We start from the raw sequence: 22,807 nt of genomic DNA, 5'->3' as shown, positions 1-22,807 counted from the left end.
CCCTTGAATATGCTGTAATTTCCACCTTGAACTTCCTACACATAAATAGCCACACACCCTTTATCATACTTCATACATCTTTACTCACTTCTCTTTCTCAGCCAGTCTTTCCCTGATCACTGTATTTAAATTACAACCCTTCCCTGAGCCATCTTTCTCCCTATTCCCTGCTTTATTTCTCTAATTTCATATATTCTACCATAAAAAATATTTCATTCATTTTGTTTTTGGACAAATGCTAGAATGTAAGCTCTTTGAAGGCAAATATTTTGTCTTCATTATTTCTATATCTTCAGCAACAGTAAAAATGCCCAAAATATAATTGGTGTTTATAAAACGTATTTTGAAAGGATGAACAGATAAGGACAGAAAACAAAGCCTAACTCTAATAGAGTGTTTAGGGGACATTCAATAATACAAAGTCAGTAGAACTTAAAACATATGTGTGAAGAGGGATGGGGAAGGGCAGAAGCAGGGGATGAAGTGGGCAAGATAAAATCATAAAAGATTATTCATACCAGGTATAATAAGAACAGTTTGAATCATGGTACTATGGAAAATGATCAGAATTAAAATTTTAACACAACAATAAGAAGGAGAAAAATAACGGAAAAGAGAAATGAGAGAAGAGAAGAACTAGATCAGATGAAAGGTAGAATGCTTTATAGTTAAGCTTAAAAATAATGAGAGCATTGGTCAAAGTTTAAGACATCAGATTGATATAATTGGTTTAATTTCAATTAGAGAGGACAGAAATAAGGCTGAAAATGGAACCCTTAGAAAATACATATGTTTAACAGAAAAGTAAAAGAATAGGAGTGGGGGTGGTGGTAAGGGAAGTCGATAATGGGCAGTGGCTGACAGGGTCTATTTAGTCTGCCTTCTAGGCAATCATGTATACCTTTGATAGCAGAGTTTCATTTGTGTGGTAGTGACAGAAACCTGATTTTCATATGTGTTAAATGAGAGACAACATCCAATGGGAATGGCCTGTACAAGACTACTCATAGATTATGTATCAAAATGTTAATTTTGATGAAATCTGGTTTCTTTTCAGTTGACTAATAGGTTTTCCTTATCTAGAAATCCTTTAGATATGTGGACAATAGCAATAACTGAGGCCAGAATCTCCCAAGAATGTTTATTATGTTACATTAACCTCAACTTATGGGTAAACTAGTGGTAGCAGACATAACTGGCCTAAGTAGAGGCAGCAAAACTTCACTTTATTGCAAGTCATAGAATGGTTATGGAAAAAACAAATAGTGATATTTTGAGAGAGATGGTAATTTTTTTAAAGGGCAAGTATGTTTTCAATTTTACGTGTAATACAGAAGTCCATATATATGACTATGTATGAGTGGTAATCTATTGATCAGATATTTGGTTCATAGAAGAGAGGACATATGTATGGTACCTCCTTGGCAAATCCTTTAAATGCAATTCTTTTACTTAAGAATCTCACTCAACTGTGAAAAAGGGGCATTATTTGCTACATATATTTCATCTACAGTATCTCTTCACCATAAAGCTGGTTATAGGCATTAGAATTAGTGAGGGAAGTCAAGGAAAACTTTATTGAACACATTTCACGAACAATCCATTAGATTGACAAGAGAAGATGGTTCTCATTATCCCATAAGATCACTTTGATATTACTTTAGTGTTGTCCTAATGAAAAATGGGAAATGCAGCAGAAGCCTCTATTCCCAAATAAGAAAACCTAAGTACAGATGACCAATTGATGTTGAAAAAGAAGTGAGCACTCCACCTTTTGTTCATGCCCTGAATTTCACAGTTGGTTATTCTCCTACTAGGCACATGAAAATAAAACAAAATTAAACCTTTGACAACTGGCAGAAAAATAGATAATAGCCACTTGAATTCCAATATTAATTTTCTCCATTTGACACTACTTCCAAACTGCCAAAAGAGCTATGAAGTTTAAGAAGTGATGCAAGGGAAGAGTTTAGAGAAGCATTCATCTGTATCACTAGGCAACTGCATGAAAAAAAAAAAAAAGGATTTGTAGTTGTCTTTAATTCAAAATCCCGGTAAAGCTAATTTAAATGTCATTTGCTACTCTTCTTCTTTATTTTGTTATATGAGCTGTGGTAAAGGTCAGTGAATCTGATCTGTATAAGAAGTGAATGCCACCAACAGAGTCCTTCTCATGGAAAAGTCTATATGATCCTGTATAATTATTTCAAAAGTGACTAATGGTTACTACACACCAGTAGTTCCTGCCTCATTTTACTTTTATGGTGGAAGCCCCAGGGTCCTAGTATAAACCTAGGGGAATGGGTAAAAATATACCAAAAGGGTACATACTGTGGACTTCTTACTACCTTTTACAAGTAAAATTCAAGAGTCAAGTTTGATTTAAACTGAATAAATGCCATAAATCTTGCAACTCAAAAATCATAAAGCAATTTATACTTGTTTCATGCAACATTCCTCATGGTCATCTAGTACTTACTATACTGATTATAGGTTACCAGGGATAATTATCTTAAATAAAGCCTAGTAATAAATTTAACCAGAAGTGAAAAGTTGTGAGAATAATAAATTAGAAAAGTAAAGAGACTATTTTATTTCAATCTTTTCTTTTAAAACTATTGAACATTTCATGTTTAAAAGATCCACAAAATTGTGTATTAATAATATGACTTGGTACAATGAAAATATAACAAATAGTTTAAGGATTTTTCACTAATGGAGAAGGGAAGTAAAAGATTTTTTTCTATTATTATTTTTTTAATTTAAATTCAATTAGCCAACATAAAGTACATCATTAGTTTCAGATGTAGAGTTCAGTAATTCATCAGTTGCATATAACACCCAGTGCTCATCACGTCACATGCCCTCCTTAATGCACATCACCCTGTTACCCCATCTCCCCATTTACCTCCCCTCCAGCAACCCTCAGTTTGTTTCCTATATTAAGAGTCTCTCATGGTTTGTCTCCCACTCTGATTTCTTCCTATTCCGGTTTTCCCTCCCTTCCCCTATGATCCTCTGCCCCGTTTCTTATACTCCACATATGAGTGAAACCATATGATAATTATCTTTCTCTGACTGACTTTATTTCGCTCAGCATAATACCCTCCAGTTCCATCCACTTTGTTGACAGAAGGGGAAAAAAAGCTAATAAATTCAAATCTTTGTGTTTCACCTGTATCCAAATTCAAGTTTTCAGGCTTTAATTAATGATGCCAAAAATCACATTAAAGTAAAATAGAGATTGTTTTTGCATGATTTAAGGTGGAATTGTAAATAAAAATAATAGTAGTATCATTATTTAAATTTCTAGTTATATCAATGAAGTGATGTTTTGCATCCTTGTTATGGGGAAAAGATTAAAAAACAGTTTGGAGGAGAGATTAAAGAAGCTCTTTATAGACAAATTATTTAACACATAGGTTTAACTTCATTAAACAAAGATCCCAAATAGCATTATCATAAACAATATAGATTGTTTCTTTCTGATCTGATAGTTTAGATCCTAGGAATATGACATTTTGACACACTGCACAAAATTGACTAAGAACTCAGGCTCCTTCCATATTGTGGCATTTTCATCCCCAAAGCGGTTAATTTGCCTATGTGATGTACAATACCTCCACCACCAAGAACGTGGTCCAGACACCTGATAAGGAGGAGGGAAGGGAATTCTCTTTCTCTTTAGGGACACAGCCTAGAAGTTTCAAACATCACATCTGCTCTCATCCCAATGGTCCAAACATGAGAGAGACTTAGATGCAAATCATGTTGGGAAATGTAATCTTTATTCTGGGCAGCCTTGTATCCAGGTAAAATTTGGAACACTGTACTTATAAAATACAAGTGGAGAGTGAAAACTGGAATAAAGATAGCTGTCTCTGCTACATTGTCTCTGCATCATGTTTTCTTTGTTTTGTTTTTATCTTTATGTAAATAAAACTCAGGACAGAAGTCATTTGTCTAGGAGAACTGAATTTTAGCCAAGGGCTTTCACGCTTTTTAGCGCCTGACTAAAATAAAAGCACTTGCTTGATATTTGCAAGGCAAGTGTATAGATGTTAAAAAGGGAAAGAAATAATTAAGAGAAAAATCAAAGATACTCTTTAAAATTAGGGAGTAACTTATTTAAGTATATACTCTATACTGTTATGCTGGATTAGTCTACAGAGAATAGTAAAGGTAAGTGGTTTGAACACATTCATTTATTCTCTGCCTCACTCCATAAAGGCTTTAATGTAAGTTACTCAAGCATTTGCAACACAACAAATCAGATAGATGATATAGGCAGATAGACCCCTAGATGAGCAATGGAACCCCTGGATGATGGGAATTTAAGTCAACATTCTAGGAACGAGAATGGACTGGACTAGAGATCCAGTTGGTAAATAAGACTCATATTGTAGTATTCTTTATCATTTAAAAGGGAGATCTGATTAGGATCTGGATTTTTTTTCTGTACAGTTATAAAGTCAAATTGGAAACTAGATCAGCTATAGGATTCATATTGTCTATGAGATAAGGGAAGATTGCTTGTCTAAGTTATAAATTTTGAAGTTTCTTAAGAAGAGTTGTATGTATGTATGTATGTATGTGTATGTGTGTGATGTAGTAGGCAATATTTTCAATACATTCATAAAGGGAACATGATTAGCTGATAAACTCTAGAATTTCAATTCCAAAGTGAATTTAAATTTTTAGCCATTGGCCAGCTGTGATATTTAGGCAAGCTGCTAAACCAAAGTCATTGTGGCATTGAATAAGATGCTTTATATAAATCACTTTAAAAAGGCAATTATCTTTCTAATCTGTATAGCCAAGGATTTATAAAATTTATAGCGTAAAAAAGTCTAAATAAAAATGTTTCATCATTTGAATCTGGGAAAAAAAGAGTAAAGTAAGCATGTGGGGTGTTTGAGGTAGAATGGGTAATATATACAGGTAGTGCCTGTATATATTATTAGTTTACCAAATGCTGACAGGTATAACTCATGTGAAATAACTAAATATGAAGGGGGGAGAACAACCAAAAAACTTGAGGTGGAATTTTTGTTGTTATTTTTATTATTTTCATTCTAAATGTAATCAGTCCTCTTGATGCACAACAACAAATAAAACCTCATGACCACCCGCTTGCTACCATATCCATTTTCCATAATCATTTCCCATTTTCTCCACATCTTCAGTGTTCTTTGCCTATAATTAGCCCTAATATTTTTAATTTTTACTCAGTATCTGCTCTTATGCTGTTGACACATCTATCATTTTCCATTCTATTATTACTTCTCATGTAGCCTTCAAACCATCTTTTTCTTTCCGTAAACGTTTTTTGATTTTGAGACAATTAAATAGATTCACAGAAAGTGTTGCAAAGATAGTGAAGTGGGGTTACATGTACACTTTGCCCAGTTTTCCCTGATTACTACCTTTTATATAACTGCAGTACAATATCAAAACCAGGATACAATGTCACTGTTATAATGTGTGTGTATAGTTCCATGGCATTTTATTGCATGCATAGATTTATATAACCACCTAAGATTCAGAATTATTCCATCACACCGACCTCCCTAACTTCTGCAACCACCAATCTATTCTCTATCTCTAAACTTTTGTCATTATGAGAATGTTATAACCTTTTGATTTTGGCTTTTTTCACTCAGCATAATGCCCTTAAGGTCCTTCCAAGCTGCTGTGTGTATCAATAGATTCTTTTTATTGCTACATGTAGTTGTTATGTTTTTAGTTACAGCCTAGTTTGTCAGTTTTTTAACTGATTTTTTTAGAGTTTCATTTTTTGTTTCTTTTTTCTTTTTCTGTTCATTCTTGCCTTTCTATGGGTTGACATTTTTAGAATTTCATTTTGAATTATCTATAGTGTGTTTTTAGTGTATCTCTTTGTAAAGATTTTGTAAATAATTGCTCTATGTATTACATTATACATTCATGACAGAAACAGTCTACCTGTGTCCATTATCTTCTCAATTTGAGTGAAATGTAGAAACCTTACCTCTTTTTGTCTTACTTTACCTTTCCCTGTTTACAATGTCTTAGATATCTCCTTTTCATAATTTAGAACTACATAACACAATGTTACAATTTTTGTTTCAACAAGCAAACATAACTTAGAAAACTCCAGAAGGATAATCTACTACACTTACCTGTATATCTACTCTTTCAATGGTACTTTCTTCTTGACCTTGTAAGATTCCTTTTTTTTTAATTTTTCCATCATTTTCTTTGGTTAGGGAACTTCCTCTAGCAATTATTTTATGGTCAGTTTGCTAGCAACAAATTCTCTTTTCTTTCATCTGTGAGGTCTTGATTTTCCCTTCATTCCTGAAAGATATTTTTACTGGTTATAGGATTTGGGGTTGACAATTCTCTTTCAGCACTGGAAAAATACGTCACTTCCTAGTGGGCTCCATGGTTTCTGATGAAAATTTTGTGACACATAAATTGTTTTTCTGTATAAGATGTCATTTAACTTTCACTTTCAAGATTTTTGTCTTTCTTTTTTGTTTTGGATTATGATAGGTCTTAATGTGAATTTCTTTGGGAATATTTTGTTTGTGGTTCACTCAACTTCACAAGTCCATAAATTTGTATATTTCATGAAATTTGAGAAAGTTTCGTCATGATTTCCTTGTATTTATTTTACAATGCCACCATCTTTTTCCTTTCTTTCTGAACTGTAATGACATAAACGTTAGATCTTTTGTTACAAGTGCCACTTTTCCCTGAGGCTTTGCTCATAATTTTCTCATTCTGTTTCCTCTCAGTTGTTCATATTGTATAATTTCTATTTCTATTCACAGACTATTCTTCCTTTTGTTCAACACATCTGCAGATTTTAAAAAAATTTTGTTATTTTAGTTTTCTGGTACACAAAGTGTATCTCATTATTGATAGATAGGGTGGAAGTCCAAGGTCTTTCCTTGAACTCATTACTGCTGCTTGCAAATCTCAACTTGGCCTCCATGGATATCATCTTGGCTAAGAAGGGAAGGAGTGCCTTTTACTGCCCTTTTGTTATCTCCATTGACACAGCTCAGTGTCAATGATCCCATTACTCATGTCCAGTGGTGACAGCTCTAACTCTCCATGGGCCTCTTCTGATGTCACCCAGCAAGTACTGTTACTTCCAGGTGAGAGTGAAATTCCAGGATCCGCACATGGTCTCCATGGACACTGAAAGTAGAAGAAGGCTTGTTGCCAAAAAGCAGGAATGAGAGTTCCAGCTCCACACTTGGCCTTCTCTGACATTGCAGGTGGTGTGTGTGTGTGTGTGTGTGTGTGTGTGTGTGTGTGTGTGTAAGAGAGATAAGTCTTCTGCAATCTTGCAAGATATAAAGTCTAGGTGCTTTACTCAGCCTTTGCTGGTGAAAGTGGGGCCATCGCTTTTACTGTGGTATTTGGCTGGAGTAGAATGGTTATTGTCTGGAAGTTTTGTGTCCTGCCAGACCTGCACTTCTTTTTCCTTTGGCTAAACAGACCAGTCTTTTGGGGGACATTTTTAGCTCACTGGAATTTCCAGGTTGCTGGTTTCTTTAATATCAAGGCCAGGATATATGAAGAAAAGTGAAAACCCAGGGGACTAACCATTGTGTTGTTCCTCAAATCCTGAGGTCCCTGGCTCGTATACCTTCTCCTATTTACCTTTCAGAGTCTTAGGATATCTGTTTTGTGTATACTGCCCAGGGATTTTAGCTCTACTTAGTGGGACAAAAAGGGAAAATCCATCTACTCCATCTTTCCAGAAATGAAAGTTAAGTCCTTTACCTACTAAGTAGAATATTTTAAACATACAAAATACTACTGTAAACAGTTCTGCATTATTTAAGTATGTTAATGCAAAATTGACACCTATCAGTTTGATGCCAATCCAAGAAACAGATAAACCTATGTCCATTCCATGGCCCCCAAGGATAAAATAAATGTTTTATTCATCAGTCCTTTCATTTTAATGAGTTTATCAAGTTTTAACTCTTTTATCCATTTAAAAATCCTATTTTGTTCACAAACATATAGGTCTTTTTTTTTTTTCCTAAGCTAATGGGGTCATCTCTGCATATTGTTCTACAATTTGCTTATTAAGATAACTATACTTTGATATCTTTGTAAGTTCTTCCTGCAAAACATACATTCTGGGACAATATAATTCTTGACAAAACATTTGAAACAGACTAGTATTAACGTATTATATGTGTCTTTATTCAGCTTGGCAAATGTTTGGCTCTTTTTCTTTTTCTTTTGATTTTGGCTCATTTGACTTTTTTGTATGTCCAACATTCCTTTGAGACACATACATAAACTAGATAAAAAATTAGGATATTCTAGTTTTTGTCTACTGCTCCTCATTTTCTGGGTAAAGCATATTTACGTAGGCATAGTTTTAGCTTGCTTAATATTACTCACATGTGCATTCACAGAACCATAAATTGTATCCTGAAAGGGGTCATGACACGGAACTTATTCCAAATGCCACTTCTCATTTCAGCATTTCAAACTGTGGTATAAATGAAACAGTTTGGATTTCCCACCTGTCATACTTTTTGAAGAGCACATTCTAGTTAATGAGCACAAACTTTAACCAAGTAAGTTCAAGAAATTCACACAGTATCGTTCAGCAGCTGCTTCTCAAACCTGTGAGTTCTTTGTTCCTTTAAGTAAAATCTACACTGGCAGGGTAATCAGAACAGAAGTGTTTGTCAGAAACTGACCATAAATGTGTCATTTACAATGCATTAAGTGAAAGGATTTACAAATATGGACTGGCTTTTGATGTGATTATAGTATATTGTCTACAGTTACTTCTAATAACACAGATCATGGAACTATAATTTATCCAACTTTAAGGGTGGGCTAAATTTATAATAAAAGCTTATTATGACTAATATTTAGAATTTTGATTAGGGATAACATATACCTATTGGTTCTTATCTTCTCCCTTTAAACAAATATAATTTGGAGCAGGTCTTAATAAAAGCAGTAGAAATAAATGGGGCGCCTGTGTGGCTCAGTAGGTTAAGCATCTGCCTTTGCTCAGGTCATGATCCCAGGGTCCTGGGATTGAGTCCCACATTGGGCTTCCTGCTCAGCGTGGAGCCTGCTTCTCCCTCTCCCACTCCCCCTGCTTGTGCTCATTCTCTCTCTTTCTCTCTGTCAAATAAATAAATAAAATCTTAAAAAAATTTAAAAAGCTGTAGAAACATAATATTAATGAGGAAAAAAAGTCAGGTAATTTTTCCCGTTAAAAACATTGTTCAAAAAAATTCTACAAAGGGGTGCCTGCATGACTTGGTCAGTTAAGCATCTGACTCTTGATCTCAGTCCAGGTCTTAATCTCAGGGTTGTGAGTTCGGGCCCCATGTTAGGCTCTGCATGGGGTGTGGAGTCTACTTAAAAAAAATCTACAAATCTATTTAGGAAATTACTGTATCTATCTATCTATCTATCTATCTATCTATCTATCTATCTACCTATTTATCTATAGTAGCCACTGTGTCAGTAGCTTTTTGTTACTGAAAATATTTTATTAATATTAACTTGGTCATCTTCATAATGATCTTTTGAGGTAGACACTATTAGAATCCCATTATTATAGGTGAGGAAATTGAGGCAGAGAGAGGTTAAGTTATTAAGTTATTGCCAAAGGACACACAGCTAGTTATGGACAGAACTAGGATACAAATGCAGGCAAATTGCTTCCAGAGTTTTCATTCTTTACCATTAATCTGCACTGTCTTAATTATTCACACCACTCCCCTAATACTGAGGTGATATTAAAATTAAGAGCAAGAAATAAACAAATTTTTAAGTAGGCTCCATGCTGGGCTTGAACTCACAACCCTGAGATCAAGACCTGAGCTGAGATCAAGAGTCAGATGCTTAACTGACAGAGCCACCCAGCTGCCCCCAAAATAAATTTAATTTTTAAATAATAGATAAGCAAAATTCTTAGTAGTAAAGTTTTTGAGACTTATATTTTTGTTCTCTCTCCTTATACATGATTCTTCTAGTTCTGGTTAACTACAAAAAACCAGTTACTTTTCTGATAAATACTTGCTAATCTATGTCATTATCTCCATTAAAATCTGACTCTAATCACCTTTCTTATTCAATATTTCCTGAGTAGTTCCAGTCGTTTCTTTACTAAGTATTCTTTCTTGTTTCTTCCATACTTTTATCATTTGTATGTATGTGTTGGTTGACTTTACTCTTTAAGTGAATTTGTGTGAATGCCTGGATGTCAACTCAACTGTTTAGTTAAGAGTGCTGTTGGAAGGCAGGCACTGAATGCAAGGGCCCAGGAGAAGGGTGTGTTCCACAGTCTCATTTAATGATAGCTGGGTTGTGGTAACAGAGAAAAAAAGAAAGTGGTGCTTATTTGTACTGCTATAGGGTTATTGTATAATTTTTCTTTTCCTCCAATCAGAAGAAACACGACTTTTCTGTCATCTGCCTGCAGAAGTGGCTTCGGTATTTCTGTACAGAGTACACAAGAACCTCAAGAACCCCATGTATATAAATGTGGTTATTTTAGGTACCAGTAAATGGACTCAGTTGATTCATAGCCACATCTCATATTTATCAATCAACTGCAAGTAATCAAAGGTCAAACAAAATCTTATAATAATGTAAAAAATGTGTTATATTTTAAGACTAATATTTTTACAAATTTAGACAAAATCTTGATTATTATGTATAAAAAGGATAAACGAGATTAAGGCTCAAAAGGGATTTTCCCAGTATGTCTTCCAAACACAATATTTATTTCAGTGACTTGCATTTGGGAAACAAGTTTTGAAACAAATACTGTTTGAATCGATAAGTGGATATTTGGATAAGTAAATGACATTGTATAGCTCAGAAACGGTTTTTATTGTTACCCATTAGCACTTGTCAATAAAATTACATCTATTGAAAAATATACAGTGTTTTGGGGTAAATGATGCAAGGATAGAATGTTCTTTCTGTATTCCACTCTGCCCCACCTCCACCATATTAGTTTCCAATTGCTGCTGTAACAAATCACCACAAATTTATTGGCTTAAACAGCACAAAGTATTACCTCTCAGTTCTGGAGGTCAGAAGTCCAAAATGAGTCTTAAAGAGCTAAAATCAAGGTATCAGCAGAACTGATTCCTTCTGGAGACTCTAGGAGACAATTCACTACTTGCTTTTTCTAGTTTCTAGAAGCTGCTGGCACTCCTTAGCTCCTGCCACATCACTCCAATTTCCTTTCTCCTCCTTCCCCCTTATAAAGACCTTGTGATTACATTGAGCCCACCTGGATAATCCAACAAAGTGATCTCAAAATACTTAACTTAATCACACATATAGCACCCCTTGAACAAGTAAGCTAATTTATTCAGTTCCCCAGAGATTAGAATGTGAACATCTTTGAGGAGCTATTATTCAGTATATTCCCTTCCCCCACCACAAAATGCTCAAAATATACGTGTTTCCAGCATGCTGGATCATGGATAATTAAATATATTTATGTTTAAAATGGTGGTTAAACCATGGATAATTTAATCACCGATAATTAAATAAAAATAAAGGATAATTAAATATATTTCTACCTCAATCAAAGAAAAATCTTCAGGAATCTAGGGTTTCTAACAGGACTTTCCCATATTAATTGTAGGTGTAGATATGATTCAAATACCACTGTGCATTTCAGTTCTGCCCCTAACAATATTGTACAATTATTAGTTGTAGAGAAATATTGAAGCAAGTCTTAATTAAGTGAAATAAAATCAAATAAAGGTAGTTGGCATGAGAAATGGATAAAAAAATAGGACAAGTGGGGGAATATAGGAAGAAAAAACTCTTTTGACAATAATTTGATATGAAGCAGAATTATGATATGATCCTTAAGGATATAAAAATACTTGGTGTACTACTCAGGAATGTATTTGGGTGCATGTAACAAAAATCTGATGAGGCCTTAAACAAATATCAGTCTTAGTTTCCTTACTTAAAAAGCAATTGGAAAGTGGGAACTTCAGTATTGGCTTGATGGCTCCTTTGATCTCCTCTGCCATACATAGGTGTAATCACAGATGGTTGTTCCACCTTCAGGTATCACATCTGCATTTCAGAGATCAGAAAGAAAGAAAGGAACAAGAGTGTAAAAATGTTTTGGTTGCACCTGTTCCTTTTTATCAGGAACATAAAGATTTTATCTGAAGCTTATACCCATGACTCTTTCACAATGCATTTGCAAGATTTTGTGACATGGCCGTGCCAAGACATCATACAGCCTAGGAAGTAGGTGGACACACTACTTGCTCCAAAGTAAGAGATTATATTTTGACTAGGCCACTAACCAGTGTGTGTCAGATTTTAACTGTATTCTTATGTAACTGTTTTATCATACCTTCATAATCAAGGCTGGTGGTTCTCAAGAGAAGTTTGGGGGGGGCGCGCCTGGGTGGCTCAGTTTGTTAAGCGACTGTCTTCGGCTCAGGTCATGATCCCCGAGTCCTGGGATCGAGTCCCACATCAGACTCCCAGCTGAGCAGGGAGCCTGCTTCTCCCTCTGACCCTCTCCCCTCTCATGCTGTTTCTCTCTCTCTTTCTCTCTCTCTCGCTCTCTAATAAATAAATAAATAAAATCTATTAAAAAAATAAATAAAAGAGAAGTTTGGTGGGCAGCATTTTTAAATCACCTTGGCAGCTTGATCAAAATACACATAATCCCAGCTTCGCCATTATAATTATGACATTATGAGATACACTGTGGGAATAAGGGCATAAACACAGATATTCTGGAAATTCCCTACCTCTTCTTCCCCATCCCCTAACAAAACTATCATGCTATATACATACTGAACAGTGAGCCTCCCACAGTAATGAACCAAAAGTATATGTCTCTAATTTGTATACAAAGATTGTCCATGAGAAAATTAAAGAGAGGTATGTTTTTACTCTGTTTTCTACATTTTTTTAACTACAAACCAAAGGTAAAATGTGTCTAATTAATGAGATCTAGGAGACATAAACCTAAAATGTTCAAAACTGGTAACCCCACATTACTCAATATGAGATGATGACTCTTTTAAACAAAGAAAAATCCTAAATGAAAGACTCAATCATTTAGGAGAGAAATCAGCCTAAAATGATTTACACATCTTTACTGAGAGGGAGGATGTTTTGCAGACCATTAATTTCTATCACTTTTATTTCTTCTAATATAATGTATATAAATATATTTATAAGGGATTATTTATAGCTCTTGTTCAACAAAAAACATAATACCTTGCAAAATGTAACATATTTTTGGGTATACACTTCACCTACAATATTTTCCCTGAATTAAAAAAAAAACTTAACACATTGTTTTACCAAAGTTTAGATGTAATATAGCAGGAATTATCTTAAATTCTCTTTCTAATTAACAGAGTAATTTCATGGAGTTTAATATAAAAATAAATCAATGAATAATTTTATTTAATATGATCTGTAAAAATTATGGTGGGTGACAAAGCAAATATTTATTTTCCCTAAATGAATCAATTTAAACTATCTTCGATTTATTTTTTCATGAGAACCTATAGAATAGGTAAACTTTTTAAACTTAGTGCTACAGCTTTTCAATCATATTTTAGTGGCTTATTGAAAAGGGAAAAAGTAAGCAGAAGGAAATAAAAACTGTAAGATTCATAGTGGAGCAAAAAAAATCTGAATTGGAATAATGAATATTTTCATGCCACCAAGAAGATTGTTTCTGTACTTCCATAACTTCTGGCAAGGCACTTTTGTATTTTAACAGCCTTGTTATTCATGAATGAGGGATAATCCTTAACGTCATTAATTTTTATACCAAAAGACATTTAGAAATTCTCATTTACTAGAATTACTGTGTATGAACAGATAAAATAATGAACTGGAATGGACACATTACATCATATTAGAACATCACAGGTTTTTAAAAAGTATTTTAGAGTTAAGGTTTCAGAAGTTGACAGTGGTCTAGAAAGGGGTCTATTTTGTTTTCTTCATGTGTTCTGGTTCTACAGTCCTTCTGAGGGTAACTGCTTTTATAACGTCTTCAAGATGTCGTAGTATAAGCTTGTATTTACATACATGTAACTAGTTCTAGAGTAAGATTCTATTACCAGGTTGCAGCTAATTTTAACCAAAACTAGTCATTATGTATGTGTTTTATATATATATATATATATATATATATACACACACACACACACTTTTCATTAGCCTAAGACATGGTCTGGTTAAAGAAAATTGTCCAAAAAAAGATGCTAATAGCCAAATTTAACCAATCATATTGTCTTGCAGGTTGGGAAATGGTGGAGTATTAAATTTGCAATAAAAATTTCAAGCTTCTGGGGTGCCTGGGTGGCTCAGTTGGTTAAGTGTCTGCCTTCGGCTCAGGTCATGATCCCAGGGTCCTGGGATCGAGCCCCGCATTGGCCTCTCTGCTCAGCGGGGAGCCTGCTTCTCCCTCTCCCTTGGCCTGCTGCTTCCCCTGCTTGTACTCTTTTGCTCTCTCTCTCTCTTTCTGTTAAATAAACAAATAAAATCTTGAAAAAAAATTCAAAGCTTCTGTGGGAACTGTTGTTTTCCAGAATTTAATCAGTAGAATTGATATCAACATGCTAGAACTACTGCTTTGTGTTATAATGATATTGCAGACTGTGAAGCTTAACCAAAGGGTCAAGTTTTCTGTTATTCTTATATCCATATGTATCCATATTATTAACCTGCATTTCTAGAAATAAACAGGAAGATTCTCTGTTTCTTGTAAACTGGAAGAGTGTGGAAAATTGCATAAATATATTCATTGTATCAAACCCCCATTATGTAGTTACTTTCCAAGGTTTGATGGTAGTTTAGGTAAAGAGAGATGATGTAGAAATTCTGTAATAGGGTTTAATGTAATGAGAAATTTCTCACCATATTTTTGAGAATGCCTGTATACCAGAAGTGTTCTAGTCCCCTGACATCAGCTTGATAACAAGGACCAACCATTGTATCTATACAGTACATTAATAAAGAACATCATGTAGAAGCTGAGAATAATTTTCACACATTCTATATTGTTAAGCTTCTTGAGAGAAGAAAAAAATGAAAAGAACTGATTTTGAAATATGACATAGGGAGGCTGAGCCTCCTACTAGAACTCACACAGTCGGGGACCTCTGGCTTTGCTGTTTATTAACAATGATGCTGGTTTACATGACACTTTTATGTAGAAGTAGGAGGCTATTTGGAATTTTAAAATGTGAATTATAGTTCCATTGTACTTCCACTGAATTATGAGCCAGGGAATTATTTAATATTATTGGATCTGTTCACTCAGAAGCTGATTATGTGTTCTCTTCGGTGTGTTAATACAGTATGGGATTTCTTGTATCTGCAGGATAACTTAAATGTCATTCTGAGAATTCTTTTTCAGGTAAATTGCATATTTCACGTTAGTTTGGTAGAAAAAATCCTGACATGAAGATAATGTTATTGACACTAAAAAAAAACAAGGGATTATTATAATTTCCTAAATTATTCTCAGACTTTGGAAATACAATTAATATTTTGTGTTTAATTTAATTTAAGTAGCTATAATATAGGGGAAAGGTATAAGGCACATTTTTCAGAACTGAGTATGAGGAGGGATGATTATGCTTAAAAAGCAATAAAAGATCTGAGTATTAGATACAATAAAACTTGGTCACAGTCTGTAGTTTGCAACCAAGTATAGTTCAATAGAAGGACTCAGAGCTGATTTGTACATAATCTAGTAAAATGCCATTCTATTCATCTTTGCCTTGTGCTGTGTTCCCAATGTTACACACATATAGCATTGTTCTCATTCTGATTTATTTTGCTCTTTTTATACAAACCTATATTGATGGTGATAACTACAATCATGATCGGTATTACTATACCTGGAGTTTTTACTGTGTACCAGAGATTATGCTTAGCTCTTTATATACATAATTTCATTTTATACTCAAACCAAGCTAATGCAATAGACATCATCAGAGTAGTTAATTGGATTAGCTTTAGAATCAGATGCATATGCTGTATTTTCTGCTCTACCAGTCAATAATGAACTTTGTGATCTTATTTTCCACCTCTATATGTATTAGTTATCAATAACATGATAGCGATAACATGTACTATTAAGACTCTGGTGAGGATTAAGTGAGTGCTTTGCACATGATAAGCAATTCATAATTTTTTTTAAAGATTTTATTTTTTTATTCATGAGAAACAGAGAGAGAGAGAGAAGCAGAGGGAGAAACAGGCTCCCAAGGAGCAGGGAGACCGACGCGGGACTCGATCCCAGGACCCTGGGATCATGACCTGAGCCGAAGGCAGACGCTTAACCATCTGAGCCACCCAGGCGCCCAGCAATTCATAAATTATAGTTGTTGTTAATTAGCCCCATTTTACAGTTGGGAAAACTAAAGCTTAAATGTATAAAGCAATTTGTCAATATCATATAGCTGCTAAATAGGTTACACAGGATTTAGATCCAGGTCTTCTTTCTGACATCAGAATCACACTTTCAAATACTATGGCTGTACTGTCTAATATCTCTAATATAATTGCATCAATTATTTTCAATATTTACAATTTTAACATTTAATATATTATCCATGTAGAAACCTAAACTCTCCATATAAAGAGGCTGAGTGTTTTACCCGAATATGACTAAATGGGGGGGTATGATGCTTTACATTGGGTACAGTAAATATTAACCAATATTGTATGTAAATAGATTCAGAAGGTATGATCTTCATATTTTGAGAAATGCCGCTTTGCTAGCACATACTAAATATTTCTTTTTAGAAAGAAGAAATAACCTTATGAACAGATGTATGTATTCCTGTGTATAAATTGAAGAATTAATACAAATTAGCAATTGCAAATTATGGGATGGAAGAAGCATGACAATTGATATTGATAAGGAAATAGAACTAATAATTACTGATAGAGTACTGTGATTCTACATATTCGTTCTTATATTAATTATCAAATGACCCCATAAGTCATTATTATTCCCATTTTAGGAGTAATAAAATTGATATTCATCAATGTTGGGGATCCTGCTCAACATCATAGTAATGGAACAAAAGATTAATATAGACCAGAAAATAAAGACTATTTTAGTTAGAAATATAAATGTCTGTTACAATTAAACTTGAAGGTCATCTAGAATGATATTCTAACATCTGGTGACAGTTTTAAATAAACATCTTCAAACTGCATTGTCTGGTGTTTGGGCTAATGCCATTCTCAGCACCAAACCAGTGATTAGCTCTGTTTTAGTATTACTCAGTGACCCAGTTCTTTGTTTCAATATGCATTTCACTTATTTTAATGTTCAATTCTTATATATTTATCACATTTTGATCATGTTTTTAAAGCAAAATTTGTTCCATTTGGTTAACTTGATCTATTTTGGGGATTGGTTAATAAATTACTAAAGACAAAATGAAAACTACTAAGATAGGGCGTCTGGGTAGCTCAGTTGGTTAAGGGACTGCCTTCGGCTCAGGTCATGATCCTGGAGTCCCGGGATCAAGTCCCACATCGGGCTTCCTGCTCAGCAGGGAGTCTGCTTCTCCCTCTGACCCTCTTCCCTCTTGTGCTTTCTATCTCTCATTCTCTCTCTCTCTGAAATAAATAAATAAAATCTTAAAAAAAAAAGAAAAGAAAACTACTAAGATAGAATCAGTCAAAGCTGGTCTTGGCCAAAGTCACTAAATAATAGAAACAGGCCAGGTAGATACATTTGTGCTGGAGAAACCCCATAGGTGAAGCATGATAATATTAGAAGGAGTTTGGGGGTATGAGAGCATTGTCTCCAACTTGTCAGTGGAAAAGTCATTTGGCAGAAGGTACAGGTCAGTTAGCTGCCCCTGAGAATCTCCCTTGGAAGCCAGTCCAATTTGTTCTGGTTGAAAGATGAAATAAAGAAAGTACTGGACTACAGAAAAAAAGTTTATTCTGTTAAATACATTCCTTCAGTTTTCGGAGACAATGTCCATTTTATCCTGAGGACAAAACTATTATTGAAAGAAATGAGGAATTTCGTAGCAGCAATGTCCACAATAGCCAAACTGTGGAAGGAGCTGAGATGTCCTTCAAAAGACGAATGGATAAAGAAGATGCGGTCCATATATACAATGGAATATTACTCAGCCATCAGAAAGGAGGAATACCCACCATTTGTATCAACATGGATAGAACTAGAGGGGATTATGCTAAGTGAAATAAGTCAAGCAGAGAAAGACAATATCATATGGTTTCACTCATATGTGGAACATAAGGAATAGCAGGGAGGACCCTAGGGGAAGGGAGGGAAAACTGATTGGGAAGAAATCAGAGAGGGAGACAAACCATGAGTGACTCTGGACTCTGGGAAACAAACGGAGGGTTGAGGAGGGGAGAGGGGTGGGGGGATAGGTATTAAGGAGGGCATATGTTGTGATGAGCACTGGTGTTATACAGAACTAATGAATCGTGAACATCAAATCTGTTGGCTAACTCAACACATTAAAAAACAAAATGAAAAATAAAATAAATAATAAAATATTTTAAAAAAGAAAAAAATGAGGATAGAAAAGATTAGCTAGGCGGGTAATCAAAACATTAAGTTCACCTCATATTATTTTCTCTAAAGTAGAGATAACAATATACTTCGTTGTAACCTCCTCTGGAGCTTCCTGGGTAAAATCTGATACCAGCCCATGACAAGGGCATGACAAAAAAAAAAAAAAAGAGGCAGGCCACAAAAGATTAGTAAATGGCTGGTTTAATAAGCGAGGGAACTTACACAGGAGGCTTGTCTTGGATGGCCACAAGAAGAGAATATCTCTACAGCCTCCCACCAGATCTCAAAAGTTTAAATAGAGGTCTTAACTGAGTTCAGTCACTCATACCATCCAGATGGTCTCAACAATACGTCACTGTCTTAAGGCTATGTCCTTGGGGAAGCTTCTGCAAGTGGGGGAAAACAAGTGGAGTGCATATTCCAAGGACAGGGGAGGGTGTCAGGAGCCTTTGATTGCCAGGGTCCAACTCAGGGCTCAACTGGCAGTCATGTCTTCTCAATGATTTCCCCTAACAAATATATTCATCACAGGATTGTCCTAGAGATTAATTCAGATTACATATAAACTAGTATGTAGCACATAACACAAATGGCAATTTCATTTTTTCTCCTTCTCAAACCCGTCTACACAGAAACAAAATAAAAGCCTCCATTTATGGATTAAGTTAGCTGTATCAAGTTTCCTTCAAGGAATATCGGTTGAACCACAATTTTAAGCATTCTTGTCTTTTGTGATCTGCTGCTTTTACTAATATCTCTTTGCAGAGCCAGGATTCTTGACAGGAACTATGTGTATGCTTTGGGACTAAGAGATTCCAAATTAAAATGTAAATCTCCTTTTCAATAAAACTTGCAATTTCTGCAGGCAATAAGCAAGCTAATGGCATGCTGACTTTATCCAGTATAGTTCAATTTATTGTGTTGCCCACAGATAGTCCTTACCTTGAGGCAACTGGGATCCATTCCCACAAATGAAATGCCTGAGCTGAAGCCTAGGAGAGTGGGGAGAAAGACGACGGGGAATCTTATTTTCTTCTCCATTTCTTTTTTTTTTTTAATTCGAAGTCAGCTGCAAGTGAGTGGATGTAGACTTCAGAGATAACCCACTGACTAAGAAACTTCAGGACCTTCATTGAGGCCATCATTTGGAATAGAGATGATCTGTATTATCAATTAAATAATAAGACAAGGTAGAAAGCTACCCATCTCGATATTATAAATTGTAAATATGGTCAAATGTTTGCAAGACAGAGGGTAACGTCTAATTAATTTTAAAGGTTGTCAGTATTTGTTTTTGTTTTGAATGTGGTGTAAAATTTCTGATCCCAAGAATCATAAAAGTATACATTATATAGTTTTTCTTTTCTTTCTGTGCCTGTTACATTCTCTTGTTAAACCATTTCTATTCTTACAAATCTCAAAACTATTTTTTCAAGAATCTACACTCCAACTTTTTTATTTTTTTTATTTTTTGTGTTTTCTATTTTTGAGAGAGAGAGAGAAAGACTGTACGGGTGTGTGTGGGGGGTGGGTGGGTAGAGGGAGAGGGACAGGAGAGAATTTTAAGTAGGCTCTACCATGAGTGAGGAGCTTGATGCAGGGCTCCATCTCACGATACTGAGATCATGACCTGAGCCGAAATCAAGAGTTGAACACTTAACCAACTGAGTCACCCAGGCACCCCTAACATTTTTTTTGAAGATTTTACTTATTTGAGAAAGAGAGAGAGAGCACAAGCAGGGGGAGTGGGAAAGGGAGAAGCAGGCTCCCCACTGAGCAGGGAGCCTGACACAGGGCTCCAACCCAGGATATTGGGATCATGACCTGAGCCAAAAGTAGACATTTAACCAACTGAGCCACCCAGGCACCCTGTCCCTAACTTCCTATTTTTGTATTCACATTATTTTACCAAACCCATGAAATTTGACTTGTGTTTCACTGTAGTGTGACATATTTTACATCAATATTCTTTTACTATCAATATTATTTTCTAAGTAATTCATTTAACATATGAATTAATTAGGTGTTTACCATGCTGGGCATGATAAACACAAATATGATTGAAACATTAGGTCCTACTCTGTAGACTCATAGTTTAGAGCATCACAATTCAGTAGAAATATATTAAAAATCACATAAGTAATTTTAAATTTCCCAGGGGTAACTTTTAAAAAGTAAAATAAAATAGTTAAATCAATTTAAGTTATATATTACTATATGCAAAATATTATTCAGAAGGTAATCAATATAAGAATTTACTAATGAGATATTTTATATTCCTTTTTTCATACATCTCAATTTGCACTACACACATTTCAAGTGCTCAAAAGTAATGTGACTAGTGGCTACTATATTGGTCAGTGTAGGTCCAAAAGGTCAATAAAGATATATGTAAATGACATTAAATGTACTTTGAAGGAGTTATTTTGAGGAACACTAGTGGTATATTATATAGAAGATTTTGAAACTAGTCTATGGTGGAGAGATCCTTTAGTAGAATAAACATGGCTCATAAAAATGTTTTCTTACATAACACGGAAGCAAGATGGCCAGTAATTAAATGGAATTAGCTTTTAATTATTTTAATTTATTTCCACAGCAGCAAATGCAGAAATGCTGAGTCAGTAAAATGGGTTAAACTACAGTTGAAAAACCTTGGCTTGTTTCAGAAACTTAACTATGGAGGAGTAAAACAGGCATACTCAGGAGTCACCATAAAAAGAGAAAATTTGGTTTAACAGACTCTAAGGTGCTTGGGAAAATAAATCATCTTTAGTAGCCTATTTCCCTTGAGAGAAACCTCTAGATGAAAATGAAATTGAGCCCTACACATGTTCATACTCTATGGTTCCAAGATTCTGTATATTTCCTAAGGAGATAATCTGACATATAAAGCTCAAGAAATTACTGAAATATTGGAGATAGTTGTCAATTCTAATTTTTATACATCAATGTGTAAATATTTTAATGTTAAGTTTTTCAGAATTACTACCTTTATCCAGTTGAAAAATTGTCTTTGACAAATATTTTTATAGGGTAACATTTGCAAAATAAGTTGTCTATGTATGATTTTTCTGAATGTTCACTAGATGGTTCAAAATCATAGAACTTAAATTTCACTCAATTCTGTTATAGATTATGAATTTATCCAATAAAATCAGATTTGTTTCAACATCAGTAAAATTGATATTTTGGAACAGATCATTCTTTTTGTGAGGAAAAATGTATTTAGAACATAATTGATTATTAAACTTACTCTTTTATTTTTTTAAATTCATTGCTTCCAAAAGAGCAGGTTTTTTTTTTAATAAATGCTATCAATATATAGAATGAAATAAGAATTACAGATTTATTTCAGTGGCAAATTCCCCATGACACAAATGAAACTTAAGCTTCAAGTTTCTTCAATTGCACCAAATTCATCGAATGTCCTGGAAGTAGTTCTAGTAATGTATTTACGATTTTTTTTTTAATTGCAAAAGCAGGGTGTTTTAACCACCATATGTTAAAATCTATCTCTGTTTTGATTCTTACTTCTTTTACCAGTTTTTTCCTCTTGGGAGATGCTAGAGAAGCTACATACTTTTCTGGAACCAGCAGAATTTTCACTGAAAGCACATTTAGTTAAGGTGTACTGAGCTATATTCATATGACTTGGAGTCTCTTTTGTGTATATTTAGTTATTATATATTTTCATGGTGTAAGAATAAAATTATAGAAACTCTGCTGCACACTATTCAGACACACCTGATGTCATGCCATGAAAGTGAAGTGCCAAAGGCCATGTTCCAACACAAGCAGGACCTGCAGAGCCAAGCATCATGATAATGTGAGGAGTGGAGAAACAAGATTTGACAAGTAAAGAAATGGAAACTAGTTTATGAAAAAATCTTCCAATCATCAGATGTAGAAAATTCTAAGTGGAGGATTCAGATTTCATTGATGTTACTCATAATGGAAATTCTCTCCAATCAAGACTATAGGAATATACACTTAATATAAAAGTATGCAGCAATAAATGTCACACACACACACACACACACACACACACACACAGTTACAAAAAATAAAGCCTAACACGACTGTGAGAAAAAAACAGAAGGGACTCTATAAACAGCAAGCCTGTCTGTGCATACAGTCTCATGAATTTTTCATCTCAACACATCAGATCATGCCTTAGTATATCTAATGCATCCTTTGTGATGCAGACTG

This window comes from Eumetopias jubatus, unplaced genomic scaffold, assembly GCF_037043125.1.
Source record: "Eumetopias jubatus isolate StellerSeaLion01/CBP00866 unplaced genomic scaffold, mEumJub1_p1.0 scaffold_1, whole genome shotgun sequence".
In the NCBI taxonomy this organism is placed as follows: Eukaryota; Metazoa; Chordata; class Mammalia; order Carnivora; family Otariidae; genus Eumetopias; species Eumetopias jubatus.
This window is presented reverse-complemented; position numbering follows the sequence as displayed.